At 42.3% G+C, this 13,694-nt stretch overlaps 1 protein-coding gene across 1 annotated transcript in view; it reads left to right on the top strand.

Annotated features, from left to right (window-relative positions):
* The first annotated feature begins 13,465 nt into the window (after positions 1 to 13,465).
* The window catches only part of fat1a (FAT atypical cadherin 1a), a 71,187-nt gene continuing 70,958 nt past the window's right edge, over positions 13,466 to 13,694 (top strand). Inside the window, 1 exon segment of the mRNA XM_068727147.1 lies at positions 13,466 to 13,615. The gene's annotated coding sequence lies outside the window, so the exon portion shown is untranslated.

Raw genomic sequence — 13,694 nt, 5'->3', positions numbered from 1 at the left:
ATCTGGCTCAATATTCTCCTATTGGCATTTTCCTGTCGGTGTAGAGCAGGGAGCATACCAGCAAAATGAGACAAGAGACAGAATATTCCCCTTGTTATTTCCTGCCAGCAAGAAAGGGAGGGAAAAAATTACATTGACAGAAATACGAAGCGGCCTTTTATCTGCAGGGAGTCGACTGTAACAGCATTTTGATAAAGGTAGAATTACAAAGAACCGTATCAAACTGTTAGATCCGCAAGTACAACAGCCTTTCATCAATTATGCTCAGAGACTAAACACGCAGGCTTATTGACTCTCGTGGGAACACTCAGTCTGCTGAGTTAGCTTGTGTGTTTGTGTATTTCTATCAGTGCATAGTGGAATACTGTGCGTTTTGTGTTTGTTTTGTGCGAGAACATAAATCATAAAATCTCAAAAGGAAACTTTGACGAACCCACTCCTTAAGGGAACTCTTTTCAGTAGAAAATGGACAGACTATGCTTTTTGTTACTCTAGCCTGGAACACGGTACATTGATGGTATAAAAATAGTCCAATTTCCCCCTCTTGCTTTTATTCACCTGAAATATGCTGCAAGCTTAAAATAGTAGATGAAAGCTTTCCAGATTATTCACAGTCTGTCAATTGTACTTATGTTACCTTATTATTTTCTCTCCCAGTTGGTATCCTCCCTGATCATAATATATTAGTATCTGGATCCCTTATGAAAATATTGAATTTTGCTATCTCGGAGGGCATTTTTCATTTATGTAGCTCCAAGACTTCTATTCCGATGAGGAAGTGCAAATGGTGCAATTTCCCTGCAAAATTCACTAAAGTTTTACCAGGAACCTTAAAACTTTTTAAAATTTTCCACACACTAAAACCAGTGGGAGTGTGTCGCTTGTGTCAAAGTAATAAAATGTAAAGCTTTTAATAACGTACTGCATGCATGAAACTTTAAACGTCAAAATAACTAAACAGGTGCACAATACATTTTCATGTGTGAGATGTTAAATGAATTCATATAAAGTTTATTAAATATAAAAGTATATTTTTGTCTTTTTCATTACATACAACCAATATCTGCAGCAGAAGAGAATGGACAAGGGAGCACAATTATGAAAAGTGATCTGAATGCACACCATGGAGATTTTTTTCTCTCTTTTTTGTTCCATAATGTATTCCATATTACAACATCATCACTGCAAGATCACAGTGGGGTACCCTATGTAATAATATACAACATGTTGCAAGGCTTTTCAATTAAAAATGAGATACCAGCCAGTCTGCACAATTCATCTCTTATATGATGGATGTGATGCAGTTATTCAGATCAGGAAGGTCTTTGAACTCTACTGTATCTGATTGACCTCCTCTGCGAATCACCGCATCCATTCCAGTGCTGAACAGTAATACATTAGTTAGGAATTGGTAAAGTAATGTGATTACCTTTTTCAATAACAAGTAGTTTGAGGGATTACAACGTTGAGGGTTGTGTCCTCTCAGCTTTGCCTACATTTGGCTGGTTGAGGCTTGGACATATCTTCCATGTTCCACGTCCACAAACAGCTGCGGACGAGTACCAGTCGCGCATGTGGTCCCATTCATACTACAATTAAAGGTTTGCGTCGGTCTGGCGTGCCCGATTCTAGTTGGTAGCGGTAATGACCCATTACGTTGTTTTATCAACCGCCATGAAAATCAAGAAGAAGAAGCATTACGAAAGAAAATAAGGCCACCTCATGGCAAGAAGAGACCCTGTGTTCGTTGTTTTTGGCTGAATATCAAGAGAAAATTCAAAAAGAGAAAAAACATGTAATGTAATATAATGTATGAGTGCTGACAAAGAGAAGAACCAGGGACGGTGAATACCGTACTGGGCAGGAGAGTGGAACAAGAGACTGATTTAAGGATGGGACCGCATGAGGTCACTCACCAGGGCTAAGCTAACGTTAGCTGTTGATAGTCAGTAAACACCAGAGGTGTGGACTCGAGTCACACGACTTGGAATTGTTATTTTAAAAGTGTGCCACAAGACAAAACATTTCCCTTCATTTCCTGAATCCACTAATTCAATTCCCCAGATCCACTTCTTCAAGCAAACCGACAACATCCAATTAAGTTGGAGGAGCGAGCCATGAAGAACTAACGTTTGAAAAAGTGATCCCAAAGATCATTTTATTTGTGGCAGTCAACAAAACAATGCCTACTTGTGTTCTACTTGTGTTCTACTTGTGTTCTACTTGTGTTCTACTTGTGTTCTACTTTCTACTTGTGTTACTGTAAAATCAAGATGTGGTGTGTGAGAGCTATTTAAAGGCACCATTGACGGAGCTGTGCTGCGTAATGAAATTAGTGTAACTAATTACCTTTTTCTGTTGAGCAATTAAAGTCATTGAATTACTTTTTCAAACAAAGTAAATGCAATGAGTACTTACACATCCATGTTAAACAGTCCCAACAATAATCCAGTTTCAGCTTGCTGACCTCTTCCTGGCAGCCGTCTTTTTGCATCAGCCTCGTGACATCACACAAGAAGACCAGCCTGGCAATTTCATGAAATGAGCACAAAATCTTAACCTCCTCCGGAAAGAAAAATGAGAGAATGACAGTTTTCAATCCCAGCGGGATTACATGGCAGCTGTCCACCTAAAAAAAAAAAAAAAAAAAAAAAAAGGTAGCGGCTTTACACTGCAGCTTTACTTTTTACCGCTCTTTTTCAGAGGTCCAGGTGGCGGATGGTTTATATAAGCTTGCATTGTTACCGCCAGTTTTCATTTTTTACAGAAGCCTACCTTGACAGTCATAGTAAGACAAATCTATGTCATGATTGGTGCATAAGCGATTTTGTGGTAAAGGGGTCTCATCTTTACACGTGTGTCCACAAGACTTTGCATTTCAGGGCTCGTGGTCGTTTCTCTAACTCCTTTGTGTCTCTTCTGTTGCTCTTGGACTCTGGGAAACTGCCACTGCACAGAACAGCCTGTTCCCAGGTGCAGTCATATCAAGGCTTGCACAGGACAGTGATGTTTGAACACCCTAATCCTCAGCCTTCGTTCTTCCCAAACTTCAATAGCCTGCCGCTGTTGCCACTTCCCCCAACAACTGCCTCTGTAATGTTTTGCACACAAACCCAAAGAGGGCCCGGGCTGCAAGAAATGTTCGTTAGACCTTCAAAGGGGAGCTGAACCTGCTTGATGATAAAACACTGTTTTGACCCATCTCTTTGAAGAGTGTTACAATACATGAACTGTACCAAAAGCCTGAGCACACATAGGCTGTAGAAACACTCTCATCCACACACACACACACACACACACACAGAACATATGAAATGACATGGGGAAAAGATGGATCGCAGGAGCGTGTACAGTCCGTTTTGCAGCAACCTTCAGATCAATCCAAAAAAACGAAAGGGCAGGGTTCTCGCCCTATCAGTATAAAAGAGTCTGTTGACCTTTTTAAATGAGTGAACGATACGCTAAGGTAAAGTAAACAGTGGTTTGTTTTCAGCATCATGGCAAGCTGTATTGATCCCTGTTCTCAGAAAAGGTCATGCACTTGAGAGGTGATTGTTATAAGATAAGCAAAAAACAGACCGTGAACTTTTCCGTTTTTTTCCGAGCGCGAAAGGCAGACAATGACATTTAATATAATTAGCTCCGTATTTTTTTTTCCACAGTGGAGGTGTATTCTCATTTCATGCACATTGTTGTGGTATGTACATTACTTTGGCCTGGCTTTGGCAGGACATCTGTGCTGACTCAGCAGCAGAGTTTTGTGTGTGTGTGGCAGGTCATTGGCTAACGAGACAGTGTAATGTCTGCTAAAGAGCTAATAACTTTAGTCTGAGGGGTGGCAGCCGGAAAGGGATGAATGCACTCTCAGCAGTCCCCATTGCATTTAATGTCTATGATGCTGTAGTCTTTTTGGCAATCAGGTCGTCTTTGGTTGATGTCGCAGTCAGGAAGTTGATATTTCCACAAAAAAAAAGCAATATCTGTTTCCCTGTTTGCCTCTTAATTTATTTGTATGCCTCCATGCCGGCGAAAGCCCTGGCCACAGGTATTTACCATTCTTGTGATCGCGATATCTCAGGAACTTTCAGAATTTCTTCAGATTTGGCACAAATGTCTACTTGATTAGAATTTGGTGGTCAAAGGTCACCTTTTGGCCATCACTCAATACTTAAAATGCTAAATTTGACACTTTTACACAAGTCTCTAATTGGATAAAAGCGATGAGAATTTGGACAGACGTGGATGTAAACTGCAGTATGACTGGTTTGCGGATGCATACAACCGCGACGCCAGCAACGCCATGGTAGCCACCTGTCAATCAGAACTCATGATTGACTCGTGACAATAATGTTTACTGACGGAATAAATCAGGTGAGAGGTAGGTTCATTTTCTCATAGACTTATACAATCATACTTTTTTTGCAAAAAAAAAGATTGTTTTTGAAAGTTGCATGTGACACAATAATGTGCAATATCCCTATTTTCCAAATACGTACGACATTTTTATGATGCCAGTTGTGAACAGCTGTCCCTCTAAACTGAATGTAAACATAATACATGATACACGACATAAGAGGGCCTCAGAAACCTTCATCTTTGATCTCAAGACTCCTGTTAAAAGGAACCTTGCTTTGCGATGATGCAATGCACCGATACTGTATTAATCAATTTAGAAAGCCAGTTCCAGTATGTAAAACATGAGCACCACTGACAAGTCTTTGCTAATGAAGTATTGTATTGATGATTAGTTAACTGAATTGTCCGCTGTCGTCAACTGCCAGAACTTTACAATTGGATTAGGAAGTAAACCTGCTCAAAAGGCGACAAGGCTTTTCTGCAACAGGTGTCAAAATGTCAGCGAGTATTGTGTGTGATGTCATTCTTTGAGAGGCAGAGGGTGGATACTGATGTAATAAAAATAATCCTGAGCACCGCAAGCAGGCACATTTTGCCCAAATATATCCAATTGAATTACAGACAGTGAAGAAAGGGCTGTCACTCATAGAGCGGTTGAAGAGCTCCCGTGGAGACGAGGCGGTTGATGGAAATGGAAGCAGTTATTCTTTCAAGGTCTTTTTTATTTTAGACAAAATGTGACACAATAATGACCCTCCGCGCTGTGGCTTGGCTCTGTGCTTGCTTGCCTCTCGCTCATCTCTTCGTGCCGTTGTGAGTTAGCCAGACTGCCACTAAGAAAGAAAGAAGCCCATCAAACATTGATGAATGCCACTCTCCACCTGCTGCTCCACTAATTTGCATCTCTGTCCTGGCACTGATTTCCAGAGTCTTGCATACGGGACATCAACACGCAAATGCACACCAATTAAAGTCGGTATCTTAGAGCCAGTTCATTTGTGTGAAGTGTTCCACATTTTAAAACGCACAAGCCTGACACACAGGCACACACGCATAAACACACAGAAGAACATATTGCCTTATTACAATGACAACGTTGTAAAAGCCACCAGCACAGCCCTCTGAACATGTCCTGAGGGCAGATTAGTTCCCATCGAAGCACTTTGCCATTTTCCTGCTGCGAGTCTTTGAATAGAAGAGATGAGGCTGGCGTCCATCTCACAATGTCAGTTTCATGCACATAATGTACCATGCGAATTATTATCTCTTATGTTCCATGAACGTTAGTAGCTTTGGGGAGCAAGAAGCAAACATAAAAAGACATTTCTGGCTGGCAATCTGGCCACCGAATCAACAGCCAAACAAGTGCTGATATTTTTTCAAATCAATTCAATGGGGTTTATATGCTATGATGGTAACAAAACATGTACTGCTGTTCAATAAGCCGCCTCCCACTACCCCCCTTAGTTACTGTTGCTATGTCTTTCCACATACTCGGTTGCACAAATGCAACCCAGTTGCTAGAAAAAAAGAGTTGCCATTGTATGTTTCTGCAAACCACGGATACGTTGAATGTCAACGCTTCTAAACTTGAAATACGTATCATATTGTATATGTTTCATATTGTATATGTTTCATATTACGCTTGCAACAAAACAAGGTCATGGTTCGTGTTATAATAATAATGTAACAACGTAAAAGCGTGACAAAAGAATATAACGTAAAAATGTAGCTACCGCAAGGAGTTTAATCATTGTTTACTTTTGGTTTCCCACAGGACACTAACGGCGGCCTCCTGGGTGAAAGTCCTGTGTTTGTTTGACCCACCCGCCCTTAGTGGACTCTTTCATCTGATACTCGATATTAACTTTCAATAATATGCTACGTTACTTTCTCTGTGCTAATCCTTATCTTTTGTGGTTTTGGAAAGGCTAATAAAAAGACACCACCCTCCAAATGACAGCCCCGCCGTACCTAGTTACGCTTGCTAAGTTATGATTGGACAGTCGCTGTTTGGGGGATGGGATTAGCGAATGGTTAATTGAGCGGGAAAGTGATCCATAGTTTTAGGTTACCTGTGGCAAAGAACTGGTGATTCACAGACTTCAGCAACAAGACACCTACAATTACACGTGTGTTGTTGTGTCGTATAATTTGTACCGTCTGAACGTGGCGGCCCGTCTGTTTGCCGCAGATGTGATTACACAAAATCTTGTCTGCAGGCAGCGACCAGGCACCCATCCTCTGCTGTGATTGTGCCAAGGATGCACGCACATTATATTCCAGCACTTAGTCACACAAATGTTCTCTGTTTTGTACACAAAATGGAGAGATAAAGAGAACGAGGCAAACTTTGGTCCTATTAGGTCCAATTCTTTTCACTCAAGGAGAGATATGACATCCCTCAAGATCTGAGGATTAGGAGGCAGAGTGAAGGCCTCAGGGTATTCCCTAAAATGTATAAATCTGAGACGAGAAATGGCTCCTATTAGATAAGCAAATGTGACTGTAAATACATAACACACGATTGTCAGAGGACTATGATTTGCTTGTTTTTGTACAACGAATGCGATTGAAGAGCGAAGCGCTGCCCGAATGAATTCACTGTGAAGAACTGAATGGTTTCGTTTTATTTGCAATTTTCTGTTTCCTGAGCATCAGTTCGTTTAAGGGGAAAATGTGGGCTGGGTGAGAGTGTAAGGCAACTTCATCCTCAGGGGGTTCAAAGCACTCCCAATCCTCTGTATCACTGTCTTAAAGCCCTAAGCTGCAAATGAACATACAGCATTGGGTTTCTGCAGTTTTCGGTGGCTCATGGACACGTGAAACTGTCCTTGCAAAGCAGGACGTTTCTTGCTTGGGCATCTGTTTCTCGCTGATATGTACAAATTCACAACTTCCACAGCAATGAGAAATTATCTGTCCTCCCAGGGTGGGAGATGAGTAGTGTGTGTTAACATGAAGTGGAACGCAGCATCATTTTAATGTGCCACAACAAGAGGATGGAGGTTTCTCTACAAACACGAGCCTCCATTACAAGGCTTTACTAATCCACCCATGCAAATCCACATCCAAAATGCGCCTTTTGTGTATAATCCCGACACAATTTCTGTGGGATTAGGATTTAGTATAAGGACAAAAATGACTGGTGGAATACAATGCATCAAAAATATCAGTCAGTGTTGTGTTAAATTTGTTGTTGCTCCCCCACTGCCTCTATACATTACATCACATCAAAGAACTGGCCTCTCAAGAGACAAAGCTGAAGTATTTCAGAAAACAAATGTAACCACATTCTGTATGTTGACATGTTGCTTATGTGTGACAGTAAAACATACCCTGCAGAATTAGTCCGCACGCAAAAAGCAGATTACATTACTTAATCCTTTACCATAACAATTCATTCTACGTCAGTCAAACTTTTTACTTGCATCGACTCTGCACAGATACACTGCACTGAGCAGTCATGATTAGCACACACTCTTCAGAGATATTATCTCCCCGAGCCACCTACTCGACCAGACAGTCAATCAGCACTCTAGAGTCCACAGTCTCTGGAGGAGAGGAGGAAAGGTGATTTTACAAGAAGCGACAAAAAGAAACATGTTTCAATGCACCTGAGCTACACGATTATACATGTACCTCTCTGATAAGCTTGGTGGAATGGTTCCAACATTTTGGGAATTATGCTTATGTGCATTGTGGTTGAGTAAGATATGAAGGTCACCACTTGCATGTTTGTCTATTTAAATTTGAAGCTTCAGTTAGCAGCTTGTTAGCTTACCTTAGCATAAAGACTGGAAGCTGGGCTAAACAGCTAACCCGGCTTTAGGTAACAAAATATGACTACTAGCATCTCTAAAATCCACTAATTAACACAAATTAGCATTCTTACTCTTTGTACAGATTAAACAAATAATGTGTTGATTACTAAGCTTCACAGCGGCTCATTTTTTTTATAACCTTCAGACAGTGTCAGACTATAGCTGTTTGCCCCTGTTTCCAATCGAAATGCTACGCTTAGCTAACTAGCTGCTGACCCTATGTATTTATCGTACATTTGTACAAGAGTGGTATCAATCAAAACAAAACAAATACAACGTCATTAGTAAGCTTTAGAGGTGCTGGTCGGCTGATTTTGTTACTTTTGAACAAAGCGACTAGCTGTTTCTCTGTCTCCAGTCTTTATGCTAAGCTAAGCTAAGCTACCTGGCTATACACTCACATCTGATTAACAAATGAGAGTAACCTCAATCTTCTCATCTAATGCTCAACAAGAAATCATTTTGGGAAAATAAATAACCATATTTCCCAAAATGTCAAATTATTCCTTTTAATATTAACATATTATTACAAACTTGCAAATAGTGAAGTGATTACAATTTAGTTGTATCAGCAAAAAAGTTTCACATTTCAGAAAAAAAAAATACAATACAGAAAAATATTTTCAAAATAAAATCATCAGCAGTGCCCTTTCTCTTCTGTGACTAGATGGACTTTGTTCTCAGGGCTAATAAGGAGAACAGTCTGTTTACAGTGCATTTGGAATGCACTACTGTGATCCATCTGGGGACGTCTCTGGGGACGTCTCCAGGGACGGCCATCTTATTTGGCTTATGAAGCAGTGAATAACAAAGAGTCTCGAAATGCAACCCAGTCTGAGTCAAATGCAGGGTTTATAAGCAGGGGGGAAAAAAGGGGGGGTTATTGATTTCCCAGGGGACACGGTACAGGTTTTCATGATAACCTGAGAAGCGCACTGATCTATTATACCTATTTTATTTTGCACTTGCATGCTCTCTTAAAGTAACACCACCAAATAAATAATGCAGTAATGTTAACTCTCCAAACAGGTTGCCCCAGATATTGCACAGTGTCTTCTTGTGTCTTTCTTTTTTTAGGTAATTACGGAAGCTTCTACAACCAAGGGGCTTTGCTGAGATAATCTCCTGCTTTGCTTGAGGCATCATGGAGTCTTTATTTTCAGAGCACAGCAGTTTGTCTCCAGCTGCAGGGGCAATGTCAATTGTTTATTATTATTCCCTATGAATTTATAATGTCATTTTCTCAAAAAAACAACAAAAAAAACCTCCCCACACTTAAATAGTGTTAGGTACACTGTGTGATTTTGCGATAATATTCTCTCTCTGCACAGAGGATCATCTCAAGAACAGTGGCACCGGCTCTGGGAGGGTCAGTGTCTTTACTCGAGGACACTACAACTGGATGGATATTGAATTATTCCAATCTTTCTTACAGTTAAGCTCAGCCTCAGGATTCAGATTCTACATAGATTGGAAGGTGGGAGAAACAGATACCTGGGTGCTCTATTGCTGCAGGCGCACTACAAATCATCTGTATCTTTTCCTGATCTCTCTGCAGTTTCAAGTTGCAGGGGAACCTACATTAGTCACGGGGGATGGGGGGGGGGGGGGGAAGTAACTCAGTCAGCACATCAGTCCGTGCCTGTTCGTAACATCTCTCAGGACGATCTGTAGCGTATTAGTATGAATTTAAGTGGAAATTGAGCCGGCAGTGTGTTACATGAGAGGGAATGTGCAGCATGCTGTAGACTCTTGTCATACTGAGGCTTTTAGACTGAGGACTGGAGCGCCTTTCGCACCAGTACGGCACAGGAGACATAACTGATGAGTCAGTCATCAAGCTGTCACAATATATGCACAGTCAGAGTGATATAAAAAAAATTATTATAAATCTCCAACAAAAAGTGCCTCCGGATTTCGAGTTAAGTTCTCTCCATAAAGTTGATTTTAAGTTATCATTAAGGGATTGCAGGTGCAAACACTAAGCATCCTCCCCATACATGTAGGGTGTATGAGGCGCTAGGACCTGACCCCCAGCAGCCAGGGCTGCAAACGCTCTGTGAGATCAAAGCAGTGGAAGCAGCCCTGGGCGTCACCTGACCTGAATTCAATTAAAGCTTTACAGGCAGATCAGAGGGAAGGCTAAGCGAGAGAATTGGGGCGAAAATAATAAAAAAAAAAAGCTGTTTCAGATACCTAACATTGTGTGGGACAAAAGTGGGAGCGAGATAGAGGGGAGACCAAGAGATGAGAGAGAGATGAATCAGTGCACACTTGCTCTCTGACACACAAGCTCAATCTTGCCTCCCTCCTTCCTTCTCTCTCTCTCTCTCCCTCAGACACACAAACACACACACACACACACACACACACACACACACACACACACACACACACACACACACACACACACACACACACACACACACACCAAACCCATAGGTCTCGTTCGTTTACTCAGCCTGTGGGCAAATGTGACTTTAATGAGCCAGTGCTGAATGGACATTAGGCAGAGATCCTCACGCTGGACCGCCGGCTCCAGCAGCCCCTCTCTGCTCCGCATTCTTTGGCAGCCACTTCACAGCACGGTGTCGAGTTTAGTTGTTTAACCACATGTTCCCAGGAAGCTGAACGGAGACTTTTGCCCCTCTGATGCTCAAGTGCGTTCGCTGATCACTATTAAAACTAGCCGGGGGTTTCTTAAAGGAGCACAGTACATAAACCGAATGAATTGAGAAAGCCATAATAAAAATAACAATAAATGGTTGCTTTGATTTTTGGAGCGATAAACACAAGCAACACATTAAGTTGTGCACGTGAGGAACGAGAGAGGCGTGTGACGTCAGAGCTGAAGGTGTGAGATCATGGATGCCTTCAAGGAGTTCTGATATGCTCCAACTTTCAAACTCTGTGGTTTTCTCAAACGACTTTGCTTTCGATAGAAGATCTTTTTTTATTTGTTTAATGCCCCTGTTGCAAAATGATTTAATTGATGATGATTATTTAAAAAATGCATCAAACGAACCTATGCTGACGGATGAAATATTCATCAGACATACAATTTACGTTCTTATTAATTCATCAGAATAGGTGCCATTTTTATGTGGAACAAATATTTGGCTAATAAGCAAATACATCACTTTCCCCATCAGTTGTTGATGTGTGGCTTCCTTTCTCTCCGCCCCCCTAGTGCCTCCTTCACTTTTCCGAACGGGAGTACTGACGGCAAGAAAATCACGACTTTGCGCATTCTTAATAACTGTCTTTTTTTTTTTTTTTGCTTCGTCGTCTTGCGCGCTCCTAGTAGGGTTACAATATTCCCGATATCACCTGAAGGCAGCAACAGTATGCAACTCCACCTGATCCGCTTCTGGAGGAGAGGAGCGAGGCAAACCGTAGCCTTCAGCTCTACTGTACCAAGTGTGATGACTCTGAGCGGACCGCGACAGACTCGACTCTGAAAGCTGTGAGGGACTGAAGAGGAATACGGGTTCTCTCAAACAGAAGCCTCCCTCGTCCGAGAGATGCTCGTAAAAAAAAAAAAGCTGACAGAATTTATGTGAAGTGAAGTTTGGAGCGGCATCCGGCGATCACTCAGCCGGTCTGGTGAGTATAGCTTTGAGTGAAATCAGAGGACATGGGCTCGTGGTTCTTGTTTCTAAACGAGGTTAAAATGACTCTTTAAAACTTTGCGCTCGACTCGGAGCATATTTTAAAGGGCGTTGAAGAGGAGTGAGTGTTTCTGTCTGACTTGTGCCAAACAACCAAATGCACAAATACGCACGCTTGGCGCACTCGAACGCACCTGCACACACACTGACAAGCTCGCTCGCGCACACGCACACGCACACGCACATGCGCACACACACACACACACACACACACACACACACACACACACACACACACACACACACACACACACACACACACACACACTATCTAACACACAGGATCAGTACAAGTTGACAAGTTGTCTAGCTGCATGCAGCACAGGGTTTCTGCAGGCGCACCAGCTGGATCGCTGCAGTCCGGGCAAGAGCAGTGAGACAGCGCCATCAATCGCATAGCAGCCACACTCCTGAGCGCCTGTGGAGGGAATGCGGTGCAGTTTTTTTAGGTCTGGGAAGCAGTCAGGATGGCTGTGTGAGGAGGGGTGGGGTTGATGGGATCAGCGTCTTCTTGGCGGATGCACCTCCACCATCAGTCAACCCTGGTCTACTGCCAAAATGCAGACCCTGGGACGCACTGCTGGACTCTACATCCTCGGCCTAAATCCAGGCTATTAAAAGACAATAACATTAGTGAGAATAATGAGAAGGAGATAATCCCCGGAATTGATGTTAAAGCACCTAAATTGCCGCCACACGCGCGAGGAACTTTGCATTTGCAAGTATTATTAGCCTATTTGTCATCATCAGGGATGGCCTGCACTGCGATTTCATTCGCAAATGAGGGTTTATCCACCTTTTTATGCTGACAACAAAATTATGATGTGAATTTACGGGTCATTTTTCAGCCCAGCGAGCACACATTATTGTCTAATTGACTCTATCTGTATAGTATTTGTTTGCATGATACCAGCCTGGGGTCAAACTCACCTCACCTTTTTTTATTTGTATTTATCACAAAACAGCCTCGTCACGGCACATAAGTGGTTTGGGCTGCAGCTGATCAGGTGCATATTGGATTAACGTTAGTCCCATTTGGACAGGACGAGGTTTTGCCCTTTGTAAGGACACCTCACGTGCGGTGCCATTAGAGTATTGTTAAAATGAGAAAATATGAAGAAAAAGACACAGAATTGAGCTGGATAAAGTCACTAAAATGTGACACCAGGGCGTCACATATTTTACGGGGCATCTCTCAATTTGGGCAGAATGAGCCATTTGAGAAAAAGAACAATGACAGCTATTAACGATTTTTATTTATAATCAATATGCCCTCACACGTGGATGTTTGAGGTTTGAACGTTTTAGCAACATACCATTTCAGTAGAAAGGACTCTCCTAAAGGAAAGGCTACCTTTGGGGTCACAGGTGAAGTGGGGACTGCCAGATTAAGCTTAATCTGATTTAGTTGGACACAGCCTTTTTGGCCTTCTTTTTCAGCCATCATATTTTGTAGTTAAATATAGGCTACAATGCAGTGGCAGTAAATCAAAGTAGGCTACCCTGGTCCTGGGTTCACAGCGGAAAGGGTTCCATCACGCTGCCAAGCCGGTAAGTAGATCCGGACGTGCGCAGCGCGGAGAGATACCGGCCAGCGCCAGAGTGGGAGAGAAAGGGAAGCAGCGAGGCTGAAAGAGAGCGGCTGCCTGGTGGTGGTAGATGGAGCAGCGGAGAGGAGGCAAGTCCACGTATTACCATGCCGAGATTTGGACTACATAAACTACATGCAAAACCTCCAAATATACGAGATTAATAATAGAAGAGGTACGTGAATCGTTGTTTTTGTACTCTGTGGTCCTTCAGCTCCTTTCGCGTGTAGTTTCGGCATCTGTGGGACGAGTAA

Source organism: Cebidichthys violaceus, unplaced genomic scaffold (genome assembly GCF_023349555.1).
Source record: "Cebidichthys violaceus isolate CVI_PGR_0920_01 unplaced genomic scaffold, fCebVio1.0.p SCAF_4, whole genome shotgun sequence".
Lineage (NCBI taxonomy): Eukaryota > Metazoa > Chordata > Actinopteri > Perciformes > Stichaeidae > Cebidichthys > Cebidichthys violaceus.
The sequence above is the reverse complement of the archived record's forward strand: the minus strand, read 5'-3'. Positions and strand labels throughout refer to the sequence as shown.